The sequence below is a fragment of the Salvia hispanica genome, chromosome 5 (assembly GCF_029641045.1).
Source record: "Salvia hispanica isolate PSC_SH4W2 chromosome 5, Shi_PSC_v1, whole genome shotgun sequence".
Taxonomy (NCBI): domain Eukaryota; kingdom Viridiplantae; phylum Streptophyta; class Magnoliopsida; order Lamiales; family Lamiaceae; genus Salvia; species Salvia hispanica.
In genome coordinates, this window is record NC_142696.1 from 9,996,883 (window position 1) to 10,018,499 (window position 21,617).

The 21,617-nt window shown below is 52.2% G+C and overlaps 26 non-coding genes and 16 pseudogenes across 26 annotated transcripts; all 42 read left to right on the forward strand.

Moving 5' to 3' along the window:
• The first annotated feature begins 83 nt into the window (after positions 1-83).
• On the forward strand, positions 84-202 carry LOC148925271 (5S ribosomal RNA; annotated as a pseudogene).
• A 395-nt stretch (positions 203-597) lies between these two features.
• LOC148925272 (5S ribosomal RNA) lies at positions 598-716 on the forward strand. Its single transcript, XR_016131670.1, has one exon. It is a non-coding gene; the product is annotated as a 5S ribosomal RNA (ribosomal RNA).
• Positions 717-1,110: 394 nt separating this feature from the next.
• On the forward strand, positions 1,111-1,229 carry LOC148925273 (5S ribosomal RNA; annotated as a pseudogene).
• Positions 1,230-1,624: 395 nt separating this feature from the next.
• On the forward strand, positions 1,625-1,743 carry LOC148925274 (5S ribosomal RNA). Its single transcript, XR_016131174.1, has one exon. It is a non-coding gene; the product is annotated as a 5S ribosomal RNA (ribosomal RNA).
• A 394-nt stretch (positions 1,744-2,137) lies between these two features.
• Positions 2,138-2,256, forward strand: LOC148925275 (5S ribosomal RNA). The gene has a single exon (XR_016132040.1). It is a non-coding gene; the product is annotated as a 5S ribosomal RNA (ribosomal RNA).
• Positions 2,257-2,651: 395 nt separating this feature from the next.
• LOC148925276 (5S ribosomal RNA) lies at positions 2,652-2,770 on the forward strand. Its single transcript, XR_016131176.1, has one exon. It is a non-coding gene; the product is annotated as a 5S ribosomal RNA (ribosomal RNA).
• A 394-nt stretch (positions 2,771-3,164) lies between these two features.
• On the forward strand, positions 3,165-3,283 carry LOC148925277 (5S ribosomal RNA). The gene has a single exon (XR_016131763.1). It is a non-coding gene; the product is annotated as a 5S ribosomal RNA (ribosomal RNA).
• A 395-nt stretch (positions 3,284-3,678) lies between these two features.
• LOC148925278 (5S ribosomal RNA) lies at positions 3,679-3,797 on the forward strand (annotated as a pseudogene).
• A 394-nt stretch (positions 3,798-4,191) lies between these two features.
• On the forward strand, positions 4,192-4,310 carry LOC148925279 (5S ribosomal RNA). The gene has a single exon (XR_016131857.1). It is a non-coding gene; the product is annotated as a 5S ribosomal RNA (ribosomal RNA).
• A 394-nt stretch (positions 4,311-4,704) lies between these two features.
• Positions 4,705-4,823, forward strand: LOC148925280 (5S ribosomal RNA; annotated as a pseudogene).
• Positions 4,824-5,218: 395 nt separating this feature from the next.
• Positions 5,219-5,337, forward strand: LOC148925281 (5S ribosomal RNA; annotated as a pseudogene).
• Positions 5,338-5,732: 395 nt separating this feature from the next.
• Positions 5,733-5,851, forward strand: LOC148925282 (5S ribosomal RNA). The gene has a single exon (XR_016131624.1). It is a non-coding gene; the product is annotated as a 5S ribosomal RNA (ribosomal RNA).
• Positions 5,852-6,245: 394 nt separating this feature from the next.
• On the forward strand, positions 6,246-6,364 carry LOC148925283 (5S ribosomal RNA). The gene has a single exon (XR_016131758.1). It is a non-coding gene; the product is annotated as a 5S ribosomal RNA (ribosomal RNA).
• Positions 6,365-6,758: 394 nt separating this feature from the next.
• On the forward strand, positions 6,759-6,877 carry LOC148925284 (5S ribosomal RNA). The gene has a single exon (XR_016131858.1). It is a non-coding gene; the product is annotated as a 5S ribosomal RNA (ribosomal RNA).
• Positions 6,878-7,271: 394 nt separating this feature from the next.
• Positions 7,272-7,390, forward strand: LOC148925285 (5S ribosomal RNA; annotated as a pseudogene).
• A 394-nt stretch (positions 7,391-7,784) lies between these two features.
• On the forward strand, positions 7,785-7,903 carry LOC148925286 (5S ribosomal RNA). Its single transcript, XR_016131859.1, has one exon. It is a non-coding gene; the product is annotated as a 5S ribosomal RNA (ribosomal RNA).
• Positions 7,904-8,297: 394 nt separating this feature from the next.
• Positions 8,298-8,416, forward strand: LOC148925287 (5S ribosomal RNA; annotated as a pseudogene).
• Positions 8,417-8,810: 394 nt separating this feature from the next.
• Positions 8,811-8,929, forward strand: LOC148925288 (5S ribosomal RNA). Its single transcript, XR_016132041.1, has one exon. It is a non-coding gene; the product is annotated as a 5S ribosomal RNA (ribosomal RNA).
• Positions 8,930-9,323: 394 nt separating this feature from the next.
• On the forward strand, positions 9,324-9,442 carry LOC148925289 (5S ribosomal RNA; annotated as a pseudogene).
• Positions 9,443-9,837: 395 nt separating this feature from the next.
• On the forward strand, positions 9,838-9,956 carry LOC148925290 (5S ribosomal RNA). Its single transcript, XR_016131861.1, has one exon. It is a non-coding gene; the product is annotated as a 5S ribosomal RNA (ribosomal RNA).
• A 394-nt stretch (positions 9,957-10,350) lies between these two features.
• On the forward strand, positions 10,351-10,469 carry LOC148925291 (5S ribosomal RNA). The gene has a single exon (XR_016131613.1). It is a non-coding gene; the product is annotated as a 5S ribosomal RNA (ribosomal RNA).
• Positions 10,470-10,864: 395 nt separating this feature from the next.
• On the forward strand, positions 10,865-10,983 carry LOC148925292 (5S ribosomal RNA). Its single transcript, XR_016131307.1, has one exon. It is a non-coding gene; the product is annotated as a 5S ribosomal RNA (ribosomal RNA).
• Positions 10,984-11,376: 393 nt separating this feature from the next.
• Positions 11,377-11,495, forward strand: LOC148925293 (5S ribosomal RNA). The gene has a single exon (XR_016131862.1). It is a non-coding gene; the product is annotated as a 5S ribosomal RNA (ribosomal RNA).
• A 395-nt stretch (positions 11,496-11,890) lies between these two features.
• LOC148925294 (5S ribosomal RNA) lies at positions 11,891-12,009 on the forward strand (annotated as a pseudogene).
• A 394-nt stretch (positions 12,010-12,403) lies between these two features.
• LOC148925295 (5S ribosomal RNA) lies at positions 12,404-12,522 on the forward strand. Its single transcript, XR_016131080.1, has one exon. It is a non-coding gene; the product is annotated as a 5S ribosomal RNA (ribosomal RNA).
• Positions 12,523-12,916: 394 nt separating this feature from the next.
• LOC148925296 (5S ribosomal RNA) lies at positions 12,917-13,035 on the forward strand (annotated as a pseudogene).
• Positions 13,036-13,429: 394 nt separating this feature from the next.
• LOC148925297 (5S ribosomal RNA) lies at positions 13,430-13,548 on the forward strand. The gene has a single exon (XR_016131081.1). It is a non-coding gene; the product is annotated as a 5S ribosomal RNA (ribosomal RNA).
• Positions 13,549-13,942: 394 nt separating this feature from the next.
• Positions 13,943-14,061, forward strand: LOC148925298 (5S ribosomal RNA). The gene has a single exon (XR_016131863.1). It is a non-coding gene; the product is annotated as a 5S ribosomal RNA (ribosomal RNA).
• A 395-nt stretch (positions 14,062-14,456) lies between these two features.
• Positions 14,457-14,575, forward strand: LOC148925299 (5S ribosomal RNA; annotated as a pseudogene).
• A 394-nt stretch (positions 14,576-14,969) lies between these two features.
• On the forward strand, positions 14,970-15,088 carry LOC148925300 (5S ribosomal RNA). Its single transcript, XR_016131082.1, has one exon. It is a non-coding gene; the product is annotated as a 5S ribosomal RNA (ribosomal RNA).
• Positions 15,089-15,482: 394 nt separating this feature from the next.
• On the forward strand, positions 15,483-15,601 carry LOC148925301 (5S ribosomal RNA). The gene has a single exon (XR_016131864.1). It is a non-coding gene; the product is annotated as a 5S ribosomal RNA (ribosomal RNA).
• Positions 15,602-15,997: 396 nt separating this feature from the next.
• On the forward strand, positions 15,998-16,116 carry LOC148925302 (5S ribosomal RNA; annotated as a pseudogene).
• Positions 16,117-16,510: 394 nt separating this feature from the next.
• Positions 16,511-16,629, forward strand: LOC148925303 (5S ribosomal RNA; annotated as a pseudogene).
• Positions 16,630-17,023: 394 nt separating this feature from the next.
• Positions 17,024-17,142, forward strand: LOC148925304 (5S ribosomal RNA). The gene has a single exon (XR_016131083.1). It is a non-coding gene; the product is annotated as a 5S ribosomal RNA (ribosomal RNA).
• A 394-nt stretch (positions 17,143-17,536) lies between these two features.
• LOC148925305 (5S ribosomal RNA) lies at positions 17,537-17,655 on the forward strand. Its single transcript, XR_016131865.1, has one exon. It is a non-coding gene; the product is annotated as a 5S ribosomal RNA (ribosomal RNA).
• Positions 17,656-18,050: 395 nt separating this feature from the next.
• On the forward strand, positions 18,051-18,169 carry LOC148925306 (5S ribosomal RNA; annotated as a pseudogene).
• Positions 18,170-18,563: 394 nt separating this feature from the next.
• Positions 18,564-18,682, forward strand: LOC148925307 (5S ribosomal RNA; annotated as a pseudogene).
• A 394-nt stretch (positions 18,683-19,076) lies between these two features.
• LOC148925308 (5S ribosomal RNA) lies at positions 19,077-19,195 on the forward strand. Its single transcript, XR_016131084.1, has one exon. It is a non-coding gene; the product is annotated as a 5S ribosomal RNA (ribosomal RNA).
• Positions 19,196-19,588: 393 nt separating this feature from the next.
• Positions 19,589-19,707, forward strand: LOC148925309 (5S ribosomal RNA). The gene has a single exon (XR_016131866.1). It is a non-coding gene; the product is annotated as a 5S ribosomal RNA (ribosomal RNA).
• A 395-nt stretch (positions 19,708-20,102) lies between these two features.
• Positions 20,103-20,221, forward strand: LOC148925310 (5S ribosomal RNA; annotated as a pseudogene).
• A 394-nt stretch (positions 20,222-20,615) lies between these two features.
• LOC148925311 (5S ribosomal RNA) lies at positions 20,616-20,734 on the forward strand. The gene has a single exon (XR_016131085.1). It is a non-coding gene; the product is annotated as a 5S ribosomal RNA (ribosomal RNA).
• A 394-nt stretch (positions 20,735-21,128) lies between these two features.
• On the forward strand, positions 21,129-21,247 carry LOC148925312 (5S ribosomal RNA). Its single transcript, XR_016131867.1, has one exon. It is a non-coding gene; the product is annotated as a 5S ribosomal RNA (ribosomal RNA).
• The last annotated feature ends 370 nt before the right edge of the window (positions 21,248-21,617 follow it).

Sequence of the window (21,617 nt, forward strand, 5' to 3'; positions counted from 1 at the left end):
GTTATGCCTGTGTGAAGGGTGGGGGATCAGAACCTGCGCACGGGAGCGTACGCTATGAAAGAATAAAGTGCGAGGCTATTGATCGGTGCGATCATACCAGCACTAATGCACCGAATCCCATCAGAACTCCGAAGTTATGCGTGCTTGGGCGAGAGTACTACTAGGATGGGTGACCCCCTAGGAAGTCCTTGTGTTGCATCCCTTTTTTTGCGAGTGCGTTCATTTTTTTTTTCCGTTCAGTTGGTCTTGATGTGGTCCGACACTCGATTAGCTGTTGTCGAGCACGAGGACAAAAAGTACGACAAACTCCACGAGCCGGTGACGAGCGGGTCCCACAATCTTAAACGTGCCGAAAAAACAGTAGCTGCGAACTAAAAGTGTTCGAAATGGCTCGGAACGGCCTCTTTTTGCTTCCCGGAGTAGCCACGGGCTGTACACGTAGCTCAGAACGTGGGGCTCGGCGAGAGCTTCGCGGTGATATGCTGTGGGTCCCGTAACTCCTTCCGGATCAAAAGTTATGCCTGTGTGAAGGGTGGGGGATCAGAACCTGCGCACGGGAGCGTACGCTATGACAGAATAAAGTGCGAGGCTATTGATGGGTGCGATCATACCAGCACTAATGCACCCGATCCCATCAGAACTCCGAGGTTAAGCGTGCTTGGGCGAGAGTAGTTCTAGGATGGGTGACCCCCTGGGAAGTCCTCGTGTTGCACCCCTTTCTTTGCGAGTGCGTTCATTTTTTTTTTCTGTTCAGTTGGTCTTGATGTGGTCCGACACTCGATTAGCTGTTGTCGAGTACGAGGACAAAAAGTACGACAATCTCCCCGAGCCGGTGACGAGCGGGTCCCACAATCTTAAACGTGCCGGAAAACAGTAGCTGCGAACTAAAAGTGTTCGAAATGGCTCGGAACGGCCTCTTTTTGCTTCCCGGAGTAGCCACGGGCTGTACACGTAGCTCAGAACGTGGGGCTCGGCGAGAGCTTCGCGGTGATATGCTGTGGGTCCCGTAACTCCTTCCGGATCAAAAGTTATGCCTGTGTGAAGGGTGGGGGATCAGAACCTGCGCACGGGAGCGTACGCTATGAAAGAATAAAGTGCGAGGCTATTGATGGGTGCGATCATACCAGCACTAATGCACCGAATCCCATCAGAACTCCGAAGTTATGCGTGCTTGGGCGAGAGTACTACTAGGATGGGTGACCCCCTAGGAAGTCCTTGTGTTGCATCCCTTTTTTTGCGAGTGCGTTCATTTTTTTTTTCCGTTCAGTTGGTCTTGATGTGGTCCGACACTCGATTAGCTGTTGTCGAGCACGAGGACAAAAAGTACGACAAACTCCACGAGCCGGTGACGAGCGGGTCCCACAATCTTAAACGTGCCGAAAAAACAGTAGCTGCGAACTAAAAGTGTTCGAAATGGCTCGGAACGGCCTCTTTTTGCTTCCCGGAGTAGCCACGGGCTGTACACGTAGCTCAGAACGTGGGGCTCGGCGAGAGCTTCGCGGTGATATGCTGTGGGTCCCGTAACTCCTTCCGGATCAAAAGTTATGCCTGTGTGAAGGGTGGGGGATCAGAACCTGCGCACGGGAGCGTACGCTATGACAGAATAAAGTGCGAGGCTATTGATGGGTGCGATCATACCAGCACTAATGCACCGGATCCCATCAGAACTCCGAGGTTAAGCGTGCTTGGGCGAGAGTAGTTCTAGGATGGGTGACCCCCTGGGAAGTCCTCGTGTTGCACCCCTTTCTTTGCGAGTGCGTTCATTTTTTTTTTCCGTTCAGTTGGTCTTGATGTGGTCCGACACTCGATTAGCTGTTGTCGAGTACGAGGACAAAATGTACGACAATCTCCACGAGCCGGTGACGAGCGGGTCCCACAATCTTAAACGTGCCGAAAAACAGTAGCTGCGAACTAAAAGTGTTCGAAATGGCTCGAAACGGCCACTTTTTGCTTCCCGGAGTAGCCACAGGCTGTACCCGTAGCTCAGAACGTGGGGCTCGACGAGAGCTTCGCGGTGATATGCTGTGGGTCCCGTAACTCCTTCCGGATCAAAAGTTATGCCTGTGTGAAGGGTGGAGGATCAGAACCTGCGCACGGGAGCGTACGCTATGACAGAATAAAGTGCGAGGCTATTGATGGGTGCGATCATACCAGCACTAATGCACCGGATCCCATCAGAACTCCGAAATTAAGCGTGCTTGGGCGAGAGTAGTACTAGGATGGGTGACCCCCTGGGAAGTCCTCGTGTTGCACCCCTTTCTTTGCGAGTGCGTTCATTTTTTTTTTCCGTTCAGTTGGTCTTGATGTGGTCCGACACTCGATTAGCTGTTGTCGAGCACGAGGACAAAAAGTACGACAAACTCCACGAGCCGGTGACGAGCGGGTCCCACAATCTTAAACGTGCCGAAAAAACAGTAGCTGCGAACTAAAAGTGTTCGAAATGGCTCGGAACGGCCTCTTTTTGCTTCCCGGAGTAGCCACGGGCTGTACACGTAGCTCAGAACGTGGGGCTCGGCGAGAGCTTCGCGGTGATATGCTGTGGGTCCCGTAACTCCTTCCGGATCAAAAGTTATGCCTGTGTGAAGGGTGGGGGATCAGAACCTGCGCACGGGAGCGTACGCTATGACAGAATAAAGTGCGAGGCTATTGATGGGTGCGATCATACCAGCACTAATGCACCGGATCCCATCAGAACTCCGAGGTTAAGCGTGCTTGGGCGAGAGTAGTTCTAGGATGGGTGACCCCCTGGGAAGTCCTCGTGTTGCACCCCTTTCTTTGCGAGTGCGTTCATTTTTTTTTTCCGTTCAGTTGGTCTTGATGTGGTCCGACACTCGATTAGCTGTTGTCGAGTACGAGGACAAAAAGTACGACAATCTCCCCAAGCCGGTGACGAGCGGGTCCCACAATCTTAAACGTGCCGGAAAACAGTAGCTGCGAACTAAAAGTGTTCGAAATGGCTCGAAACGGCCTCTTTTTGCTTCCCGGAGTAGCCACGGGCTGTACACTTAGCTCAGAAAGTGGGGCTCGGCGAGAGCTTCGCGGTGATATGCTGTGGGTCCCGTAACTCCTGCAGGATCAAAAGTTATGCCTGTGTGAAGGGTGGGGGATCAGAACCTGCGCACGGGAGCGTACGCTATGAAAGAATAAAGTGCGAGGCTATTGATCGGTGCGATCATACCAGCACTAATGCACCGGATCCCATCAGAACTCCGAATTTAAGCGTGCTTGGGCGAGAGTACTACTAGGATGGGTGACCCCCTGGGAAGTCCTCGTGTTGCACCCCTTTCTTTGCGAGTGCGTTCATTTTTTTTTTCCGTTCAGTTGGTCTTGATGTGGTCCGACACTCGATTAGCTGTTGTCGAGCACGAGGACAAAAAGTACGACAAACTCCACGAGCCGGTGACGAGCGGGTCCCACAATCTTAAACGTGCCGAAAAAACAGTAGCTGCGAACTAAAAGTGTTCGAAATGGCTCGGAACGGCCTCTTTTTGCTTCCCGGAGTAGCCACGGGCTGTACACGTAGCTCAGAACGTGGGGCTCGGCGAGAGCTTCGCGGTGATATGCTGTGGGTCCCGTAACTCCTTCCGGATCAAAAGTTATGCCTGTGTGAAGGGTGGGGGATCAGAACCTGCGCACGGGAGCGTACGCTATGAAAGAATAAAGTGCGAGGCTATTGATGGGTGCGATCATACCAGCACTAATGCACTGAATCCCATCAGAACTCCGAAGTTATGCGTGCTTGGGCGAGAGTACTACTAGGATGGGTGACCCCCTAGGAAGTCCTTGTGTTGCATCCCTTTTTTTGCGAGTGCGTTCATTTTTTTTTTCCGTTCAGTTGGTCTTGATGTGGTCCGACACTCGATTAGCTGTTGTCGAGTACGAGGACAAAAAGTACGACAATCTCCACGAGCCGGTGACGAGCGGGTCCCACAATCTTAAACGTGCCGAAAAACAGTAGCTGCGAACTAAAAGTGTTCGAAATGGCTCGAAACGGCCTCTTTTTGCTTCCCGGAGTAGCCACAGGCTGTACCCGTAGCTCAGAACGTGGGGCTCGACGAGAGTTTCGCGGTGATATGCTGTGGGTCCCGTAACTCCTTCCCGATCAAAAGTTATACCCGTCTGGAGGGTGGGGGATCAGAACCTGCGCATGGGAGCGTACGCTATGAAAGAATAAAGTGCGGGGCTATTGATGGGTGCGATCATACCAGCACTAATGCACCAGATCCCATCAGAACTCCGAAGTTAAGCGTGCTTGGGCGAGAGTAGTACTAGGATGGGTGACCCCCTGGGAAGTCCTCGTGTTGCACCCCTTTTTTTGCGAGTGCGTTCATTTTTTTTTTCCGTTCAGTTGGTCTTGATGTGGTCCGACACTCGATTAGCTGTTGTCGAGTACGAGGACAAAAAGTACGACAATCTCCACGAGCCGGTGACGAGCGGGTCCCACAATCTTAAACGTGCCGAAAAACAGTAGCTGCGAACTAAAAGTGTTCGAAATGGCTCGAAACGGCCACTTTTTGCTTCCCGGAGTAGCCACAGGCTGTACCCGTAGCTCAGAACGTGGGGCTCGACGAGAGCTTCGCGGTGATATGCTGTGGGTCCCGTAACTCCTTCCGGATCAAAAGTTATGCCTGTGTGAAGGGTGGGGGATCAGAACCTGCGCACGGGAGCGTACGCTATGAAAGAATAAAGTGCGAGGCTATTGATGGGTGCGATCATACCAGCACTAATGCACTGAATCCCATCAGAACTCCGAAGTTATGCGTGCTTGGGCGAGAGTACTACTAGGATGGGTGACCCCCTAGGAAGTCCTTGTGTTGCATCCCTTTTTTTGCGAGTGCGTTCATTTTTTTTTTCCGTTCAGTTGGTCTTGATGTGGTCCGACACTCGATTAGCTGTTGTCGAGCACGAGGACAAAAAGTACGACAAACTCCACGAGCCGGTGACGAGCGGGTCCCACAATCTTAAACGTGCCGAAAAAACAGTAGCTGCGAACTAAAAGTGTTCGAAATGGCTCGGAACGGCCTCTTTTTGCTTCCCGGAGTAGCCACGGGCTGTACACGTAGCTCAGAACGTGGGGCTCGGCGAGAGCTTCGCGGTGATATGCTGTGGGTCCCGTAACTCCTTCCGGATCAAAAGTTATGCCTGTGTGAAGGGTGGGGGATCAGAACCTGCGCACGGGAGCGTACGCTATGAAAGAATAAAGTGCGAGGCTATTGATGGGTGCGATCATACCAGCACTAATGCACTGAATCCCATCAGAACTCCGAAGTTATGCGTGCTTGGGCGAGAGTACTACTAGGATGGGTGACCCCCTAGGAAGTCCTTGTGTTGCATCCCTTTTTTTGCGAGTGCGTTCATTTTTTTTTTCCGTTCAGTTGGTCTTGATGTGGTCCGACACTCGATTAGCTGTTGTCGAGCACGAGGACAAAAAGTACGACAAACTCCACGAGCCGGTGACGAGCGGGTCCCACAATCTTAAACGTGCCGAAAAAACAGTAGCTGCGAACTAAAAGTGTTCGAAATGGCTCGGAACGGCCTCTTTTTGCTTCCCGGAGTAGCCACGGGCTGTACACGTAGCTCAGAACGTGGGGCTCGGCGAGAGCTTCGCGGTGATATGCTGTGGGTCCCGTAACTCCTTCCGGATCAAAAGTTATGCCTGTGTGAAGGGTGGGGGATCAGAACCTGCGCACGGGAGCGTACGCTATGACAGAATAAAGTGCGAGGCTATTGATGGGTGCGATCATACCAGCACTAATGCACCGGATCCCATCAGAACTCCGAGGTTAAGCGTGCTTGGGCGAGAGTAGTTCTAGGATGGGTGACCCCCTGGGAAGTCCTCGTGTAGCACCCCTTTTTTTGCGAGTGCGTTCATTTTTTTTATCCGTTCAGTTGGTCTTGATGTGGTCCGACACTCGATTAGCTGTTGTCGAGTACGAGGACAAAAAGTACGACAATCTCCCCGAGCCGGTGACGAGCGGGTCCCACAATCTTAAACGTGCCGGAAAGCAGTAGCTGCGAACTAAAAGTTTTCGAAATGGCTCGAAACGGCCTCTGTTTGCTTCCCGGAGTAGCCACGGGCTGTACACTTAGCTCAGAACGTGGGGCTCGGCGAGAGCTTCGCGGTGATATGCTGTGGGTCCCGTAACTCCTTCAGGATCAAAAGTTATGCCTGTGTGAAGGGTGGGGGATCAGAACCTGCGCACGGGAGCGTACGCTATGAAAGAATAAAGTGCGAGGCTATTGATGGGTGCGATCATACCAGCACTAATGCACCGGATCCCATCAGAACTCCGAAGTTATGCGTGCTTGGGCGAGAGTACTACTAGGATGGGTGACCCCCTGGGAAGTCCTTGTGTTGCATCCCTTTTTTTGCGAGTGCGTTCATTTTTTTTTTCCGTTCAGTTGGTCTTGATGTGGTCCGACACTCGATTAGCTGTTGTCGAGTACGAGGACAAAAAGTACGACAATCTCCACGAGCCGGTGACGAGCGGGTCCCACAATCTTAAACGTGCCGAAAAACAGTAGCTGCGAACTAAAAGTGTTCGAAATGGCTCGAAACGGCCTCTTTTTGCTTCCCGGAGTAGCCACAGGCTGTACCCGTAGCTCAGAACGTGGGGCTCGACGAGAGTTTCGCGGTGATATGCTGTGGGTCCCGTAACTCCTTCCCGATCAAAAGTTATACCCGTCTGGAGGGTGGGGGATCAGAACCTGCGCATGGGAGCGTACGCTATGAAAGAATAAAGTGCGGGGCTATTGATGGGTGCGATCATACCAGCACTAATGCACCAGATCCCATCAGAACTCCGAAGTTAAGCGTGCTTGGGCGAGAGTAGTACTAGGATGGGTGACCCCCTGGGAAGTCCTCGTGTTGCACCCCTTTTTTTGCGAGTGCGTTCATTTTTTTTTTCCGTTCAGTTGGTCTTGATGTGGTCCGACACTCGATTAGCTGTTGTCGAGTACGAGGACAAAAAGTACGACAATCTCCACGAGCCGGTGACGAGCGGGTCCCACAATCTTAAACGTGCCGAAAAACAGTAGCTGCGAACTAAAAGTGTTCGAAATGGCTCGAAACGGCCACTTTTTGCTTCCCGGAGTAGCCACAGGCTGTACCCGTAGCTCAGAACGTGGGGCTCGACGAGAGCTTCGCGGTGATATGCTGTGGGTCCCGTAACTCCTTCCGGATCAAAAGTTATGCCTGTGTGAAGGGTGGGGGATCAGAACCTGCGCACGGGAGCGTACGCTATGAAAGAATAAAGGGCGAGGCTATTGATGGGTGCGATCATACCAGCACTAATGCACCGAATCCCATCAGAACTCCGAAGTTATGCGTGCTTGGGCGAGAGTACTACTAGGATGGGTGACCCCCTGGGAAGTCCTTGTGTTGCATCCCTTTTTTTGCGAGTGCGTTCATTTTTTTTTTCCGTTCAGTTGGTCTTGATGTGGTCCGACACTCGATTAGCTGTTGTCGAGTACGAGGACAAAAAGTACGACAATCTCCACGAGCCGGTGACGAGCGGGTCCCACAATCTTAAACGTGCCGAAAAACAGTAGCTGCGAACTAAAAGTGTTCGAAATGGCTCGAAACGGCCTCTTTTTGCTTCCCGGAGTAGCCACAGGCTGTACCCGTAGCTCAGAACGTGGGGCTCGACGAGAGTTTCGCGGTGATATGCTGTGGGTCCCGTAACTCCTTCCCGATCAAAAGTTATACCCGTCTGGAGGGTGGGGGATCAGAACCTGCGCATGGGAGCGTACGCTATGAAAGAATAAAGTGCGGGGCTATTGATGGGTGCGATCATACCAGCACTAATGCACCAGATCCCATCAGAACTCCGAAGTTAAGCGTGCTTGGGCGAGAGTAGTACTAGGATGGGTGACCCCCTGGGAAGTCCTCGTGTTGCACCCCTTTTTTTGCGAGTGCGTTCATTTTTTTTTTCCGTTCAGTTGGTCTTGATGTGGTCCGACACTCGATTAGCTGTTGTCGAGTACGAGGACAAAAAGTACGACAATCTCCACGAGCCGGTGACGAGCGGGTCCCACAATCTTAAACGTGCCGAAAAACAGTAGCTGCGAACTAAAAGTGTTCGAAATGGCTCGAAACGGCCACTTTTTGCTTCCCGGAGTAGCCACAGGCTGTACCCGTAGCTCAGAACGTGGGGCTCGACGAGAGCTTCGCGGTGATATGCTGTGGGTCCCGTAACTCCTTCCGGATCAAAAGTTATGCCTGTGTGAAGGGTGGGGGATCAGAACCTGCGCACGGGAGCGTACGCTATGAAAGAATAAAGTGCGAGGCTATTGATGGGTGCGATCATACCAGCACTAATGCACCGAATCCCATCAGAACTCCGAAGTTATGCGTGCTTGGGCGAGAGTACTACTAGGATGGGTGACCCCCTGGGAAGTCCTTGTGTTGCATCCCTTTTTTTGCGAGTGCGTTCATTTTTTTTTTCCGTTCAGTTGGTCTTGATGTGGTCCGACACTCGATTAGCTGTTGTCGAGTACGAGGACAAAAAGTACGACAAACTCCACGAGCCGGTGACGAGCGGGTCCCACAATCTTAAACGTGCTGAAAAACAGTAGCTGCGAACTAAAAGTGTTCGAAAAGGCTCGAAACGGCCACTTTTTGCTTCCCGGAGTAGCCACAGGCTGTACCCGTAGCTCAGAACGTGGGGCTCGACGAGAGCTTCGCGGTGATATGCTGTGGGTCCCGTAACTCCTTCCGGATCAAAAGTTATGCCTGTGTGAAGGGTGGAGGATCAGAACCTGCGCACGGGAGCGTACGATATGACAGAATAAAGTGCGAGGCTATTGATGGGTGCGATCATACCAGCACTAATGCACCGGATCCCATCAGAACTCCGAAATTAAGCGTGCTTGGGCGAGAGTAGTACTAGGATGGGTGACCCCCTGGGAAGTCCTCGTGTTGCACCCCTTTCTTTGCGAGTGCGTTCATTTTTTTTTTCCGTTCAGTTGGTCTTGATGTGGTCCGACACTCGATTAGCTGTTGTCGAGTACGAGGACAAAAAGTACGACAATCTCCCCGAGCCGGTGACGAGCGGGTCCCACAATCTTAAACGTGCCGGAAAACAGTAGCTGCGAACTAAAAGTGTTCGAAATGGCTCGAAACGGCCTCTTTTTGCTTCCCGGAGTAGCCACGGGCTGTACACTTAGCTCAGAACGTGGGGCTCGGCGAGAGCTTCGCGGTGATATGCTGTGGGTCCCGTAACTCCTTCAGGATCAAAAGTTATGCCTGTGTGAAGGGTGGGGGATCAGAACCTGCGCACGGGAGCGTACGCTATGAAAGAATAAAGTGCGAGGCTATTGATCGGTGCGATCATACCAGCACTAATGCACCGGATCCCATCAGAACTCCGAAGTTAAGCGTGCTTGGGCGAGAGTACTACTAGGATGGGTGAACCCCTGGGAAGTCCTTGTGTTGCATCCCTTTTTTTGCGAGTGCGTTCATTTTTTTTTTTCCGTTCAGTTGGTCTTGATGTGGTCCGACACTCGATTAGCTGTTGTCGAGTACGAGGACAAAAAGTACGAAAATCTCCACGAGCCGGTGACGAGCGGGTCCCACAATCTTAAACGTGCCGAAAAACAGTAGCTGCGAACTAAAAGTGTTCGAAATGGCTCGAAACGGCCACTTTTTGCTTTCCGGAGTAGCCACGGGCTGTACACGTAGCTCAGAACGTGGGGCTCAGCGAGAGCTTCGCGGTGATATGCTGTGGGTCCCGTAACTCCTTCAGGATCAAAAGTTATGCCTGTGTGAAGGGTGGGGGATCAGAACCTGCGCACGGGAGCGTACGCTATGAAAGAATAAAGTGCGAGGCTATTGATCGGTGCGATCATACCAGCACTAATGCACCGGATCCCATCAGAACTCCGAAGTTAAGCGTGCTTGGGCGAGAGTAGTACTAGGATGGGTGACCCCCTGGGAAGTCCTCGTGTTGCACCCCTTTTTTTGCGAGTGCGTTCATTTTTTTTTTCCGTTCAGTTGGTCTTGATGTGGTCCGACACTCGATTAGCTGTTGTCGAGTACGAGGATAAAAAGTACGACAAACTCCACGAGCCGGTGACGAGCGGGTCCCACAATCTTAAACGTGCCGAAAAACAGTAGCTGCGAACTAAAAGTGTTCGAAATGGCTCGAAACGGCCACTTTTTGCTTTCCGGAGTAGCCACGGGCTGTACACTTAGCTCAGAACGTGGGGCTCGGCGAGAGCTTCGCGGTGATATGCTGTGGGTCCCGTAACTCCTTCAGGATCAAAAGTTATGCCTGTGTGAAGGGTGGGGGATCAGAACCTGCGCACGGGAGCGTACGCTATGAAAGAATAAAGTGCGAGGCTATTGATCGGTGCGATCATACCAGCACTAATGCACCGGATCCCATCAGAACTCCGAAGTTAAGCGTGCTTGGGCGAGAGTACTACTAGGATGGGTGACCCCCTGGGAAGTCCTTGTGTTGCATCCCTTTTTTTGCGAGTGCGTTCATTTTTTTTTTTCCGTTCAGTTGGTCTTGATGTGGTCCGACACTCGATTAGCTGTTGTCGAGTACGAGGACAAAAAGTACGAAAATCTCCACGAGCCGGTGACGAGCGGGTCCCACAATCTTAAACGTGCCGAAAAACAGTAGCTGCGAACTAAAAGTGTTCGAAATGGCTCGAAACGGCCACTTTTTGCTTTCCGGAGTAGCCACGGGCTGTACACGTAGCTCAGAACGTGGGGCTCAGCGAGAGCTTCGCGGTGATATGCTGTGGGTCCCGTAACTCCTTCCGGATCAAAAGTTATGCCTGTGTGAAGGGTGGGGGATCAGAACCTGCGCACGGGAGCGTACGCTATGACAGAATAAAGTGCGAGGCTATTGATGGGTGCGATCATACCAGCACTAATGCACCGGATCCCATCAGAACTCCGAAGTTAAGCGTGCTTGGGCGAGAGTACTACTAGGATGGGTGACCCCCTGGGAAGTCCTTGTGTTGCATCCCTTTTTTTGCGAGTGCGTTCATTTTTTTTTTCCGTTCAGTTGGTCTTGATGTGGTCCGACACTCGATTAGCTGTTGTCGAGTACGAGGACAAAAAGTACGACAATCTCCACGAGCCGGTGACGAGCGGGTCCCACAATCTTAAACGTGCCGAAAAACAGTAGCTGCGAACTAAAAGTGTTCGAAATGGCTCGAAACGGCCACTTTTTGCTTTCCGGAGTAGCCACGGGCTGTACACGTAGCTCAGAACGTGGGGCTCGGCGAGAGCTTCGCGGTGATATGCTGTGGGTCCCGTAACTCCTTCAGGATCAAAAGTTATGCCTGTGTGAAGGGTGGGGATCAGAACCTGCGCACGGGAGCGTACGCTATGAAAGAATAAAGTGCGAGGCTATTGATCGGTGCGATCATACCAGCACTAATGCACCGGATCCCATCAGAACTCCGAAGTTAAGCGTGCTTGGGCGAGAGTAGTACTAGGATGGGTGACCCCCTGGGAAGTCCTCGTGTTGCACCCCTTTTTTTGCGAGTGCGTTCATTTTTTTTTTTGCGTTCAGTTGGTCTTGATGTGGTCCGACACTCGATTAGCTGTTGTCGAGTACGAGGACAAAAAGTACGACAATCTCCCCGAGCCGGTGACGAGCGGGTCCCACAATCTTAAACGTGCCGGAAAACAGTAGCTGCGAACTAAAAGTGTTCGAAATGGCTCGAAACGGCCTCTTTTTGCTTCCCGGAGTAGCCACGGGCTGTACACGTAGCTCAGAACGTGGGGCTCGGCGAGAGCTTCGCGGTGATATGCTGTGGGTCCCGTAACTCCTTCCGGATCAAAAGTTATGCCTGTGTGAAGGGTGGGGGATCAGAACCTGCGCACGGGAGCGTACGCTATGAAAGAATAAAGTGCGAGGCTATTGATGGGTGCGATCATACCAGCACTAATGCACCGAATCCCATCAGAACTCCGAAGTTATGCGTGCTTGGGCGAGTGTACTACTAGGATGGGTGACCCCTTGGGAAGTCCTTGTGTTGCATCCCTTTTTTTGCGAGTGCGTTCATTTTTTTTTTCCGTTCAGTTGGTCTTGATGTGGTCCGACACTCGATTAGCTGTTGTCGAGCACGAGGACAAAAAGTACGACAAACTCCACGAGCCGGTGACGAGCGGGTCCCACAATCTCAAACGTGCCGAAAAACAGTAGCTGCGAACTAAAAGTATTCGAAATGGCTCGAAACGGCCTCTTTTTGCTTCCCGGAGTAGCCACGGGCTGTACACGTAGCTCAGAACGTGGGGCTCGGCGAGAGCTTCGCGGTGATATTCTGTGGGTCCCGTAACTCCTTCCGGATCAAAAGTTATGCCTGTGTGAAGGGTGGGGGATCAGAACCTGCGCACGGGAGCGTACGCTATGACAGAATAAAGTGCGAGGCTATTGATGGGTGCGATCATACCAGCACTAATGCATCGGATCCCATCAGAACTCCGAGGTTAAGCGTGCTTGGGCGAGAGTAGTACTAGGATGGGTGACCCCCTGGGAAGTCCTCGTGTTGCACCCCTTTTTTTGCGAGTGCGTTCATTTTTTTTTTCCGTTCAGTTGGTCTTGATGTGGTCCGACACTCGATTAGCTGTTGTCGAGTACGAGGACAAAAAGTACGACAATCTCCCCGAGCCGGTGACGAGCGGGTCCCACAATCTTAAACGTGCCGGAAAACAGTAGCTGCGAACTAAAAGTGTTCGAAATGGCTCGAAACGGCCTCTTTTTGCTTCCCGGAGTAGCCACGGGCTGTACACGTAGCTCAGAACGTGGGGCTCGGCGAGAGCTTCGCGGTGATATGCTGTGGGTCCCGTAACTCCTTCCGGATCAAAAGTTATGCCTGTGTGAAGGGTGGGGGATCAGAACCTGCGCACGGGAGCGTACGCTATGAAAGAATAAAGTGCGAGGCTATTGATGGGTGCGATCATACCAGCACTAATGCACCGAATCCCATCAGAACTCCGAAGTTATGCGTGCTTGGGCGAGTGTACTACTAGGATGGGTGACCCCTTGGGAAGTCCTTGTGTTGCATCCCTTTTTTTGCGAGTGCGTTCATTTTTTTTTTCCGTTCAGTTGGTCTTGATGTGGTCCGACACTCGATTAGCTGTTGTCGAGCACGAGGACAAAAAGTACGACAAACTCCACGAGCCGGTGACGAGCGGGTCCCACAATCTCAAACGTGCCGAAAAACAGTAGCTGCGAACTAAAAGTATTCGAAATGGCTCGAAACGGCCTCTTTTTGCTTCCCGGAGTAGCCACGGGCTGTACACGTAGCTCAGAACGTGGGGCTCGGCGAGAGCTTCGCGGTGATATTCTGTGGGTCCCGTAACTCCTTCCGGATCAAAAGTTATGCCTGTGTGAAGGGTGGGGGATCAGAACCTGCGCACGGGAGCGTACGCTATGACAGAATAAAGTGCGAGGCTATTGATGGGTGCGATCATACCAGCACTAATGCATCGGATCCCATCAGAACTCCGAGGTTAAGCGTGCTTGGGCGAGAGTAGTACTAGGATGGGTGACCCCCTGGGAAGTCCTCGTGTTGCACCCCTTTTTTTGCGAGTGCGTTCATTTTTTTTTTCCGTTCAGTTGGTCTTGATGTGGTCCGACACTCGATTAGCTGTTGTCGAGTACGAGGACAAAAAGTACGACAATCTCCCCGAGCCGGTGACGAGCGGGTCCCACAATCTTAAACGTGCCGGAAAACAGTAGCTGCGAACTAAAAGTGTTCGAAATGGCTCGAAACGGCCTCGGTTTGCTTCCCGGAGTAGCCACGGGCTGTACACGTAGCTCAGAACGTGGGGCTCGGCGAGAGCTTCGCGGTGATATGCTGTGGGTCCCGTAACTCCTTCAGGATCAAAAGTTATGCCTGTGTGAAGGGTGGGGGATCAGAACCTGCGCACGGGAGCGTACGCTATGAAAGAATAAAGTGCGAGGCTATTGATCGGTGCGATCATACCAGCACTAATGCACCGGATCCCATCAGAACTCCGAAGTTAAGCGTGCTTGGGCGAGAGTAGTACTAGGATGGGTGACCCCCTGGGAAGTCCTCGTGTTGCACCCCTTTTTTTGCGAGTGCGTTCATTTTTTTTTTTGCGTTCAGTTGGTCTTGATGTGGTCCGACACTCGATTAGCTGTTGTCGAGTACGAGGACAAAAAGTATGACAATCTCCCCGAGCCGGTGACGAGCGGGTCCCACAATCTTAAACGTGCCGGAAAACAGTAGCTGCGAACTAAAAGTGTTCGAAATGGCTCGAAACGGCCTCTTTTTGCTTCCCGGAGTAGCCACGGGCTGTACACGTAGCTCAGAACGTGGGGCTCGGCGAGAGCTTCGCGGTGATATGCTGTGGGTCCCGTAACTCCTTCCGGATCAAAAGTTATGCCTGTGTGAAGGGTGGGGGATCAGAACCTGCGCACGGGAGCGTACGCTATGAAAGAATAAAGTGCGAGGCTATTGATGGGTGCGATCATACCAGCACTAATGCACCGAATCCCATCAGAACTCCGAAGTTATGCGTGCTTGGGCGAGTGTACTACTAGGATGGGTGACCCCTTGGGAAGTCCTTGTGTTGCATCCCTTTTTTTGCGAGTGCGTTCATTTTTTTTTTCCGTTCAGTTGGTCTTGATGTGGTCCGACACTCGATTAGCTGTTGTCGAGCACGAGGACAAAAAGTACGACAAACTCCACGAGCCGGTGACGAGCGGGTCCCACAATCTCAAACGTGCCGAAAAACAGTAGCTGCGAACTAAAAGTATTCGAAATGGCTCGAAACGGCCTCTTTTTGCTTCCCGGAGTAGCCACGGGCTGTACACGTAGCTCAGAACGTGGGGCTCGGCGAGAGCTTCGCGGTGATATTCTGTGGGTCCCGTAACTCCTTCCGGATCAAAAGTTATGCCTGTGTGAAGGGTGGGGGATCAGAACCTGCGCACGGGAGCGTACGCTATGACAGAATAAAGTGCGAGGCTATTGATGGGTGCGATCATACCAGCACTAATGCATCGGATCCCATCAGAACTCCGAGGTTAAGCGTGCTTGGGCGAGAGTAGTACTAGGATGGGTGACCCCCTGGGAAGTCCTCGTGTTGCACCCCTTTTTTTGCGAGTGCGTTCATTTTTTTTTTCCGTTCAGTTGGTCTTGATGTGGTCCGACACTCGATTAGCTGTTGTCGAGTACGAGGACAAAAAGTACGACAATCTCCCCGAGCCGGTGACGAGCGGGTCCCACAATCTTAAACGTGCCGGAAAACAGTAGCTGCGAACTAAAAGTGTTCGAAATGGCTCGAAACGGCCTCGGTTTGCTTCCCGGAGTAGCCACGGGCTGTACACGTAGCTCAGAACGTGGGGCTCGGCGAGAGCTTCGCGGTGATATGCTGTGGGTCCCGTAACTCCTTCAGGATCAAAAGTTATGCCTGTGTGAAGGGTGGGGGATCAGAACCTGCGCACGGGAGCGTACGCTATGAAAGAATAAAGTGCGAGGCTATTGATCGGTGCGATCATACCAGCACTAATGCACCGGATCCCATCAGAACTCCGAAGTTAAGCGTGCTTGGGCGAGAGTAGTACTAGGATGGGTGACCCCCTGGGAAGTCCTCGTGTTGCACCCCTTTTTTTGCGAGTGCGTTCATTCTTTTTTTTTGCGTTCAGTTGGTCTTGATGTGGTCCGACACTCGATTAGCTGTTGTCGAGTACGAGGACAAAAAGTATGACAATCTCCCCGAGCCGGTGACGAGCGGGTCCCACAATCTTAAACGTGCCGGAAAACAGTAGCTGCGAACTAAAAGTGTTCGAAATGGCTCGAAACGGCCTCTTTTTGCTTCCCGGAGTAGCCACGGGCTGTACACGTAGCTCAGAACGTGGGGCTCGGCGAGAGCTTCGCGGTGATATGCTGTGGGTCCCGTAACTCCTTCCGGATCAAAAGTTATGCCTGTGTGAAGGGTGGGGGATCAGAACCTGCGCACGGGAGCGTACGCTATGAATGAATAAAGTGCGAGGCTATTGATGGGTGCGATCATACCAGCACTAATGCACCGAATCCCATCAGAACTCCGAAGTTATGCGTGCTTGGGCGAGAGTACTACTAGGATGGGTGACCCCTTGGGAAGTCCTTGTGTTGCATCCCTTTTTTTGCGAGTGCGTTCATTTTTTTTTTCCGTTCAGTTGGTCTTGATGTGGTCCGACACTCGATTAGCTGTTGTCGAGCACGAGGACAAAAAGTACGACAAACTCCACGAGCCGGTGACGAGCGGGTCCCACAATCTCAAACGTGCCGAAAAACAGTAGCTGCGAACTAAAAGTGTTCGAAATGGCTCGAAACGGCCTCTTTTTGCTTCCCGGAGTAGCCACGGGCTGTACACGTAGCTCAGAACGTGGGGCTCGGCGAGAGCTTCGCGGTGATATGCTGTGGGTCCCGTAACTCCTTCCGGATCAAAAGTTATGCCTATGTGAAGGGTGGGGGATCAGAACCTGCGCACGGGAGCGTACGCTATGAAAGAATAAAGTGCGAGGCTATTGATGGGTGCGATCATACCAGCACTAATGCACCGAATCCCATCAGAACTCCGAAGTTATGCGTGCTTGGGCGAGAGTACTACTAGGATGGGTGACCCCTTGGGAAGTCCTTGTGTTGCATCCCTTTTTTTGCGAGTGCGTTCATTTTTTTTTTCCGTTCAGTTGGTCTTGATGTGGTCCGACACTCGATTAGCTGTTGTTGAGCACGAGGACAAAAAGTACGACAAACTCCACGAGCCGGTGACGAGCGGGTCCCACAATCTCAAACGTGCCGAAAAACAGTAGCTGCGAACTAAAAGTATTCGAAATGGCTCGAAACGGCCTCTTTTTGCTTCCCGGAGTAGCCACGGGCTGTACACGTAGCTCAGAACGTGGGGCTCGGCGAGAGCTTCGCGGTGATATTCTGTGGGTCCCGTAACTCCTTCCGGATCAAAAGTTATGCCTGTGTGAAGGGTGGGGGATCAGAACCTGCGCACGGGAGCGTACGCTATGACAGAATAAAGTGCGAGGCTATTGATGGGTGCGATCATACCAGCACTAATGCATCGGATCCCATCAGAACTCCGAGGTTAAGCGTGCTTGGGCGAGAGTAGTACTAGGATGGGTGACCCCCTGGGAAGTCCTCGTGTTGCACCCCTTTTTTTGCGAGTGCGTTCATTTTTTTTTTCCGTTCAGTTGGTCTTGATGTGGTCCGACACTCGATTAGCTGTTGTCGAGTACGAGGACAAAAAGTACGACAATCTCCCCGAGCCGGTGACGAGCGGGTCCCACAATCTTAAACGTGCCGGAAAACAGTAGCTGCGAACTAAAAGTGTTCGAAATGGCTCGAAACGGCCTCGGTTTGCTTCCCGGAGTAGCCACGGGCTGTACACGTAGCTCAGAACGTGGGGCTCGGCGAGAGCTTCGCGGTGATATGCTGTGGGTCCCGTAACTCCTTCAGGATCAAAAGTTATGCCTGTGTGAAGGGTGGGGGATCAGAACCTGCGCACGGGAGCGTACGCTATGAAAGAATAAAGTGCGAGGCTATTGATCGGTGCGATCATACCAGCACTAATGCACCGGATCCCATCAGAACTCCGAAGTTAAGCGTGCTTGGGCGAGAGTAGTACTAGGATGGGTGACCCCCTGGGAAGTCCTCGTGTTGCACCCCTTTTTTTGCGAGTGCGTTCATTTTTTTTTTTGCGTTCAGTTGGTCTTGATGTGGTCCGACACTCGATTAGCTGTTGTCGAGTACGAGGACAAAAAGTATGACAATCTCCCCGAGCCGGTGACGAGCGGGTCCCACAATCTTAAACGTGCCGGAAAACAGTAGCTGCGAACTAAAAGTGTTCGAAATGGCTCGAAACGGCCTCTTTTTGCTTCCCGGAGTAGCCACGGGCTGTACACGTAGCTCAGAACGTGGGGCTCGGCGAGAGCTTCGCGGTGATATGCTGTGGGTCCCGTAACTCCTTCCGGATCAAAAGTTATGCCTGTGTGAAGGGTGGGGGATCAGAACCTGCGCACGGGAGCGTACGCTATGAATGAATAAAGTGCGAGGCTATTGATGGGTGCGATCATACCAGCACTAATGCACCGAATCCCATCAGAACTCCGAAGTTATGCGTGCTTGGGCGAGAGTACTACTAGGATGGGTGACCCCTTGGGAAGTCCTTGTGTTGCATCCCTTTTTTTGCGAGTGCGTTCATTTTTTTTTTCCGTTCAGTTGGTCTTGATGTGGTCCGACACTCGATTAGCTGTTGTCGAGCACGAGGACAAAAAGTACGACAAACTCCACGAGCCGGTGACGAGCGGGTCCCACAATCTCAAACGTGCCGAAAAACAGTAGCTGCGAACTAAAAGTGTTCGAAATGGCTCGAAACGGCCTCTTTTTGCTTCCCGGAGTAGCCACGGGCTGTACACGTAGCTCAGAACGTGGGGCTCGGCGAGAGCTTCGCGGTGATATGCTGTGGGTCCCGTAACTCCTTCCGGATCAAAAGTTATGCCTATGTGAAGGGTGGGGGATCAGAACCTGCGCACGGGAGCGTACGCTATGAAAGAATAAAGTGCGAGGCTATTGATGGGTGCGATCATACCAGCACTAATGCACCGAATCCCATCAGAACTCCGAAGTTATGCGTGCTTGGGCGAGAGTACTACTAGGATGGGTGACCCCTTGGGAAGTCCTTGTGTTGCATCCCTTTTTTTGCGAGTGCGTTCATTTTTTTTTTCCGTTCAGTTGGTCTTGATGTGGTCCGACACTCGATTAGCTGTTGTCGAGCACGAGGACAAAAAGTACGACAAACTCCACGAGCCGGTGACGAGCGGGTCCCACAATCTCAAACGTGCCGAAAAACAGTAGCTGCGAACTAAAAGTATTCGAAATGGCTCGAAACGGCCTCTTTTTGCTTCCCGGAGTAGCCACGGGCTGTACACGTAGCTCAGAACGTGGGGCTCGGCGAGAGCTTCGCGGTGATATTCTGTGGGTCCCGTAACTCCTTCCGGATCAAAAGTTATGCCTGTGTGAAGGGTGGGGGATCAGAACCTGCGCACGGGAGCGTACGCTATGACAGAATAAAGTGCGAGGCTATTGATGGGTGCGATCATACCAGCACTAATGCATCGGATCCCATCAGAACTCCGAGGTTAAGCGTGCTTGGGCGAGAGTAGTACTAGGATGGGTGACCCCCTGGGAAGTCCTCGTGTTGCACCCCTTTTTTTGCGAGTGCGTTCATTTTTTTTTTCCGTTCAGTTGGTCTTGATGTGGTCCGACACTCGATTAGCTGTTGTCGAGTACGAGGACAAAAAGTACGACAATCTCCACGAGCCGGTGACGAGCGGGTCCCACAATCTTAAACGTGCCGAAAAACAGTAGCTGCGAACTAAAAGTGTTCGAAATGGCTCGAAACGGCCACTTTTTGCTTTCCGGAGTAGCCACGGGCTGTACACGTAGCTCAGAACGTGGGGCTCGGCGAGAGCTTCGCGGTGATATGCTGTGGGTCCCGTAACTCCTTCAGGATCAAAAGTTATGCCTGTGTGAAGGGTGGGGATCAGAACCTGCGCACGGGAGCGTACGCTATGAAAGAATAAAGTGCGAGGCTATTGATCGGTGCGATCATACCAGCACTAATGCACCGGATCCCATCAGAACTCCGAAGTTAAGCGTGCTTGGGCGAGAGTAGTACTAGGATGGGTGACCCCCTGGGAAGTCCTCGTGTTGCACCCCTTTTTTTGCGAGTGCGTTCATTTTTTTTTTTGCGTTCAGTTGGTCTTGATGTGGTCCGACACTCGATTAGCTGTTGTCGAGTACGAGGACAAAAAGTACGACAATCTCCCCGAGCCGGTGACGAGCGGGTCCCACAATCTTAAACGTGCCGGAAAACAGTAGCTGCGAACTAAAAGTGTTCGAAATGGCTCGAAACGGCCTCTTTTTGCTTCCCGGAGTAGCCACGGGCTGTACACGTAGCTCAGAACGTGGGGCTCGGCGAGAGCTTCGCGGTGATATGCTGTGGGTCCCGTAACTCCTTCCGGATCAAAAGTTATGCCTGTGTGAAGGGTGGGGGATCAGAACCTGCGCACGGGAGCGTACGCTATGAAAGAATAAAGTGCGAGGCTATTGATGGGTGCGATCATACCAGCACTAATGCACCGAATCCCATCAGAACTCCGAAGTTATGCGTGCTTGGGCGAGTGTACTACTAGGATGGGTGACCCCTTGGGAAGTCCTTGTGTTGCATCCCTTTTTTTGCGAGTGCGTTCATTTTTTTTTTCCGTTCAGTTGGTCTTGATGTGGTCCGACACTCGATTAGCTGTTGTCGAGCACGAGGACAAAAAGTACGACAAACTCCACGAGCCGGTGACGAGCGGGTCCCACAATCTCAAACGTGCCGAAAAACAGTAGCTGCGAACTAAAAGTATTCGAAATGGCTCGAAACGGCCTCTTTTTGCTTCCCGGAGTAGCCACGGGCTGTACACGTAGCTCAGAACGTGGGGCTCGGCGAGAGCTTCGCGGTGATATTCTGTGGGTCCCGTAACTCCTTCCGGATCAAAAGTTATGCCTGTGTGAAGGGTGGGGGATCAGAACCTGCGCACGGGAGCGTACGCTATGACAGAATAAAGTGCGAGGCTATTGATGGGTGCGATCATACCAGCACTAATGCATCGGATCCCATCAGAACTCCGAGGTTAAGCGTGCTTGGGCGAGAGTAGTACTAGGATGGGTGACCCCCTGGGAAGTCCTCGTGTTGCACCCCTTTTTTTGCGAGTGCGTTCATTTTTTTTTTCCGTTCAGTTGGTCTTGATGTGGTCCGACACTCGATTAGCTGTTGTCGAGTACGAGGACAAAAAGTACGACAATCTCCCCGAGCCGGTGACGAGCGGGTCCCACAATCTTAAACGTGCCGGAAAACAGTAGCTGCGAACTAAAAGTGTTCGAAATGGCTCGAAACGGCCTCGGTTTGCTTCCCGGAGTAGCCACGGGCTGTACACGTAGCTCAGAACGTGGGGCTCGGCGAGAGCTTCGCGGTGATATGCTGTGGGTCCCGTAACTCCTTCAGGATCAAAAGTTATGCCTGTGTGAAGGGTGGGGGATCAGAACCTGCGCACGGGAGCGTACGCTATGAAAGAATAAAGTGCGAGGCTATTGATCGGTGCGATCATACCAGCACTAATGCACCGGATCCCATCAGAACTCCGAAGTTAAGCGTGCTTGGGCGAGAGTAGTACTAGGATGGGTGACCCCCTGGGAAGTCCTCGTGTTGCACCCCTTTTTTTGCGAGTGCGTTCATTTTTTTTTTTGCGTTCAGTTGGTCTTGATGTGGTCCGACACTCGATTAGCTGTTGTCGAGTACGAGGACAAAAAGTATGACAATCTCCCCGAGCCGGTGACGAGCGGGTCCCACAATCTTAAACGTGCCGGAAAACAGTAGCTGCGAACTAAAAGTGTTCGAAATGGCTCGAAACGGCCTCTTTTTGCTTCCCGGAGTAGCCACGGGCTGTACACGTAGCTCAGAACGTGGGGCTCGGCGAGAGCTTCGCGGTGATATGCTGTGGGTCCCGTAACTCCTTCCGGATCAAAAGTTATGCCTGTGTGAAGGGTGGGGGATCAGAACCTGCGCACGGGAGCGTACGCTATGA